This window comes from Lactuca serriola, chromosome 4, assembly GCF_051521515.1.
Source record: "Lactuca serriola cultivar US96UC23 chromosome 4, Lser_US96UC23_V15, whole genome shotgun sequence".
In the NCBI taxonomy this organism is placed as follows: domain Eukaryota; kingdom Viridiplantae; phylum Streptophyta; class Magnoliopsida; order Asterales; family Asteraceae; genus Lactuca; species Lactuca serriola.
Window position 1 is genome coordinate 151011169 of NC_136411.1, and position 6545 is coordinate 151017713.

Consider the following 6545-nt stretch of genomic DNA (forward strand, 5'->3'; position numbering starts at 1 on the left):
TTTAAGCCTTGAAAATGCACCAAAACCCCCACTTTTATGTGTTTACGGTTTAGGGATGTCCCAAAACCGTAAACACCCCAAAAGGTGTGTAAATGTCCATTAAAAGTCCCATGATTGTTCCTTATGGCTAAATCTAACCTAGACTAGTGCCATGATTGAGCTAAGGACTTGAAAACCCCAAAAACCATAAACCTAGGAGTTTAAGGTAGTAAACTCATGAGTTTAAGGTAGTAAACTCATGATAAATGGTCCTTAGACCGTAAAATCCATTTAGGAGTGTTTTGATGCCACACAACACTTCCTAAGACTAATTCATGAAGTAGGAATGCTTGGAATAGCCTAGAAGACTTCAAATCACCAAATGGTCAAAAGGTTAGGAGTTTACGACCGTAAACTCAAGGGGTGTTGATTCTTAGGGAGTAAACTCATTTTAAGAGTGTTCCTTGAACCCCAAACACACTAGCCTTTCCCTACAACACTTAGATGCAACCCTTGAGACTTATAACACTTGTATAAAGTGTTTAGCATGTCCTAGAATGTCTTAACTTTGTTTATTAGTTGTTTAAAGACTAATTGTGTATATACATATATCCTTATATGTTATTAGGATCTTTGTGCGTGTCTAAGTCTTCACTTGACACCAAGCACTTATCCGACACTTCCTTCCGACCCACTTACCACAAGTGAGTTCATACCCCTTAATCAATGTTTTAACTATTTTTAAATGTTTTATGGGGGGATACAAGTAGAATCATGCTACTTATTATATCAATCACATGTGATTAATAAGCAGCATTCAAATGATTGGCTACTCATTAGCCGTTTTACCAAACAGTTTCCTTCAAATGATTTTCATAAACACTTTATATGTTTAAAAATCCTTATTAAACTGTACATTTTACTCTTTATGTTTCATTTCAAACTCATTTACAATTGTGTTTCAAACAAATGTTTATTTATACTTAAACTTTTTTATCAAACCCATGCTTTCAAACTGTTTTATAGATTGACATCAAGTCGACCTTTTCTTAAGATAATAATTATGTTCAAAGGTTTTACAAAACTTATTTATGCTTTTATATTATAAATTGCATGCCTCTATATGTATAGTTATATAAGAAATGTTTAAAAGACTTAGGAAGGCTATCCACCCTATTTCCTTTTCGCGCTTGAGATGTGGTCTGGTGGGATATCGGGTACTCGTCCGAAGGTCGTTTAAATATTAGTTAAATAACATATGTACATATATAGTCATAAAGGTCCTTCCAGTTCATCCAATGCCCTTGGGTAGCAAGGGTATACATCCATGTTCATACGTACCAGTTAGATTACTAGTAAACTACCATATGGGTAGTTTAGGAAGATACTAGAACTATTACTAGAACGCGATATCATACAACGAGTCAGTTCATTCATGAGTCAATACTTTCTAGAACATATATAACTATACTAGGAGAAGAACATATACAACTATACTAGAAAGAGAACATATACAACGATACTAGAACGAGAAACAATACATTACTATACTTGCTAGATAGAGAGAGAACACACATTACAGCTAGCACACGTAGAACATTTCAGTACATTACATATACATAAATACGTTGATAAAATTGTGATCCACTGTATCGGAGCATGCCTTAAATGTCATGGCCCGAGTTGTAGCCAGAGTTTCTTGGAGGGAGAGCGTGAGTTTGCGTATAGATCTATACTGGATTGACTATCCTACACCTTGCTGCTAGCTACAGCCGGACCTACAGGTCTGCGGGTGCCAAACATCATTCCTTTTTACGATCATACTTATGTCGTTGTTACCAGTCAATAGTATGGTGCAATTAATCACATGATGCCTTAATATAATTCCGGTTTAAGGTAGTTAGTACAACAGTAGTTCTTATAGCACTACACTACAGTACTACATAAAATTTTCCCTTTACATATATTTAAGTACTCTTTCACTTAAGCATTAAATGTAAAACTATATTTTGTTAATGATAGTTACACTTGGAAAATTACACAATTTTACAAGAAACGAACATTCAGAGCAGTTAGGTCTTGGTAGAAGACTACATTCAGAGCAGTTAGGTCTTGGTAGAAGACACCTTCATATAATAGTAGGAATCATAGGGATTTCTAGGGTTTTTCAAACATTTGCAGTTGTTTTACAAACACTTTCAATACTTACAATTCATATACATTTTCATACTTACAGTTCGTATACATTTTTATACTTACAGTTCATATACACTTTCAATACTTACAATTCATATACATTTTCATACTTACAGTTCGTATACATTTTTATACTTACAGTTCATATACACTTTCAATACTTACAATTCATATACATTTTCATACTTACAGTTCGTATACATTTTTATACTTACAGTTCATATACACTTTCAATACTTACAATTCATATACATTTTCATACTTACAGTTCGTATACATTTTTATACTTACAGTTCATATACACTTTCAATACTTACAATTCATATACATACAAATTCATACATATAAATACTTACTTACAAATTAAGACACTAAAATACTTATGATCTCACCAGCTTTAAAGCTGATACTCGCTTTCAAAATTACTTGTATCCTCAGGTCATCTATAGACAGGTGCAGATGCAAGGTTTAGAGAAGATGGAGCTCGTTCAGAATCATCTTTCATTTTGATTTATACTTTAGTGTCTATTATAATTTGACTGAACACACTTGTATAATAATTATTTTATTAATGCAATGGATGATGTTGTTGCTTGTTTACTACTTTACATTGTTGTGATATTGTACATGACGTCCTCCGCCCCAGAACGTTTCTGTCGTTCTTGGTTTTGGGGTGTGACAATTTATGTTCCAAATGCAATAGATTGGGATTGGTTAGGAGGAGTTCGTTATGAAGAGGAGTTGGCCCCGTATCTTGTAAAAGTCTTTATGAATGGTTGGGTATCCATCACTTGTGATGGATGGAACCGGATATTCCGCATTCACGAACCGGTGTTCAAGGAGCTGTGTTGGGAGTTTTTCTCAACCATCAACGTCCGTGAAGGGAACGATTATTACAACCCATGAATTGTTACTTTTTGCCTTGGTGGTGAATTCCGCCGATGTAGTATAGTGGAACTAGCTTGCAGGTTGGGTATTTATGACCAACAATTGGTCACCACTGAGGGTTTTGGCATCTTTCTTGAGCATTGTCACAAGGAGTTCCCGGAGGGTGTTATGGGTTCCACTTGGTGGAACACCATTGCTAACAAGGTTCATATCCCCAAGTCCGCTCAAGAGGGGAGTATTCGATCACCCACCCATAGATTGATTCACTGCCTCATTGCGAATACAATCAACATGCGGAAGGATGACGACAAGGTTCCTAACCTTGATGTTTTCTACTTATGGAGTATTATGACTCCAAACACTTTATATAATCTTCCGTACTGCATGGCGTCTTATTTAGTTGGGGGGCGGTCAAGGATCGCAAAACTTCAAAGATTAGTGGTGGGATGTTTGTGACCCGCCTAGCCAAATCTTATGGGTTAATGGAAAGAGGAGCATGGAACATGATGACGATGGTCCCGTCCCCTCCTTTTAATCCCATTATTTTTATAAGAGCCAGAATTATTGAAGATTATGGAGGGGGCCACTATGCTATTCCTCATGATGATGCGGTGATAGACCCGAGGAGCCGAGAAGGAGGGTAAGCCCGAGACGCGAGCAAGATTATCACGATCCACCGATGATCCCGGTCGAACATGATATACCCCCATAGTGGTTAAATGTAGAGGGAAGAAGATATCAAGATGATTTGGGAAGGGGCTTGAATTTTGCCAACCGGTCCTTTATCCAAATGTTTAATCACTTCAACATCCAACATGTGGACGGGGGTCAATTTCCTTATGTGCCTACTTGGGAGGAGAGGATAAACACAAGAAGAAGCGGAGCAAGTAGGAGCGGAGCACAGAATGATGATGAAGAGGATGAGGAGGAAGAAGATGAAGATTGTAGTTCTATCCTTTTTATTTTGGTTGTGTTAAAACAATTTTTATTGTTTGATTTTGTTTGTGTTTGTTTGTTTTTGTTTGGTTTGGACAAGTAGTTTAGGATTTCCTTATGGTATGTTTTTCCTTTTTATTACATGTTTGTTTTAGTCTTTTCGGAATTTGGATAAAGGGTTTGCACACAAAGAGTCTAGAGAGTCGTTCCATAGAAGCATCGAGTCTAGGCAAGCGAGAATGGAGCCTAAGTATCGAGTCCGGTTTTAGAGAGGGTTGAAGAGTACATAAATATTGAAGAGGAGAAGAGCATAAGTGTCTTTTTGATGTTACTTCAGCCACCAAAAGCCGGATTTGAAGCAGAATATATTTTTATCACACAGCGATGGACTCGCCGAGTGCGTACTAACTCGACGAGTCCCAGTGTAATTTCATGATTTCTGCCTTTTCGCGCTACTACTCGGCGAGTCTCCTTTTTGACTCGACGTGTTGTTTATCATTCCACCTCAAAAGTTGCTGATTTGATGCTATTTTATACACCACTTGACTACATTTTCTTTAAGATTGATTCCTAAAATTTTCCGAAGGATTTTCCTGCATAATTGGAGCTAACCACACAACATTTTGACACCCAAGGCATGGATGAGCTGTTCGCATACCTAAATTCAATTGAAGATGGAGCTTTTCAGAAGAAATATCGACCTCGTCACTACTACCCCAGGGGATTTTGTTCTAATTCTCTCATTATTTTCTTTATCATGCATAACATGCAATGGGGACATTGCATAATTTAAGTGTGGGGTAGGAGGTTGGTTACACTAGTTAAATTTTAAAAATTTTGCATAAAATTTCTAGGAAACATTATTTAGAAAATTTGGTAAAAAGCAAATAGGATTCCATGCTAGTATTGTGTTTGATGATTCCTTGAGAACCTAAATGTTTAGTTGAGCCTATACACGTTATAATGCATTTTTGGCCCCCTTTATTCTAGTGAACTCATGGGACAAAAACACAACCTCGCTTAGTTTGAGGGATGCAATATGTTTAGCATCGTGTACTTGAAATGTATCCAGGAAAACTAATATCTTTAACCAATAAAGGTTGAAGTGGAGCGCCCCTGCTTAAGCATGTAGGTTTTGAGTAAAAAAAAAGTGAGTTACATGTGAAAAAAGAAAAGACGCAATTACAAGAAAAAGTTGTAAGAATTTTGGAGCAATCATAGTATGAAGATTAAAAGATCAAAATTCTAAAGAAGCTCAAAAAGTTGAAGATACCAAAAATCAAACAAAAAGTTGGTGAATTCAAAGAAATCAAAGTCAAATAAAAAAGAAATGAATAATTCCAAATAGCTCTATAGTGGTATCGAAAAATTGTAATTTTCTAGATTATGTATGCTTGGGTTGCTTGACCAAAAATACGTTGAGGTTAAGAAAGTTTTCTGGGGATGGATTCGGAGGGATGAATAAAATGAGCATTGTTCAAAAGAAGTGGGTGAGTGTTTATGAGGATTGTAAGTATTTAGAATTGAGGGGGGTCCTTAGGAAAAATTTTAGACACAAATGCATGCGTTGCAGTCTTGACATAATGGCTGAGTTTGATTGGTATTGTCTTATGTAATATTAGTGTGCTAAAATTCAGTTTTGCTTGGGGTCAAGCAAAAGTCAAGTGTGAGGTATTTTGATATGTGCATATTTAGCTATATATTTAGTGTAGATTTTTCTTTTTTATTAACTAATTATTTTCACATTATGGACAAAAGGTACTTAATAGTATTTGAATTGTATTTTCAATCCAAAAGATATGCTCGGAAGCAAAAGGAAGCAGGAGAAGCAGTTGGAAGTTCGGGAGTTGAAACAAAGAAGAAAAAATGCCAAAAACAAGAAAGACTCGGCGATTCAACTCCTGAATCGATTAGTCGAATCGAAGATTCGCGAAACTCTAGAAGTCCTTGCCATACACGGATTTTTAATGAGGGACTCGGCGAGTTGGGACCTTGACTCGACGAGTCACCTCTTTTTCTAGAAAAATATAAATAGGGACTTTGAGATCGAGATGGGGACTTCTATGGAACCCTAGGAGGCTCAAATTACGATTGAAGGTGTTGCTAGACCGGGAGTAGCTGAGGAATCAACCCTAAGTTCGATTTTGAGGAGGATTAAGGCAAATTCTAGTTTATTCTTAGTTAATCTTTTGATTGAATCATGTTTGAACTAATTGAATTCGTTTTTGAGTTTGCTTTTACTGCAATTATGAACTAAAACCCTTATCTTCTATTTAGGGTAGATGATTTTGTGAATATGGATTAACTTTATGGTTAGGATTAATTTTAATTGGTGATAGTGTTTTGTTAAGCTTGTTAAAGAACCTCATATGTTAATAACAACTATTCTCTGTTAATAAATCAGTAATTAAGTTGTACGAACATCTCTTAGATATTAATTTCATATGATTTATGTGACCACATAGTTATATGTCTAGGAATAACGAATGTGAAACTAGGATTAACTAGAGAATGGGTAAATTAATGTGTGAGCTTGTGTGATACAC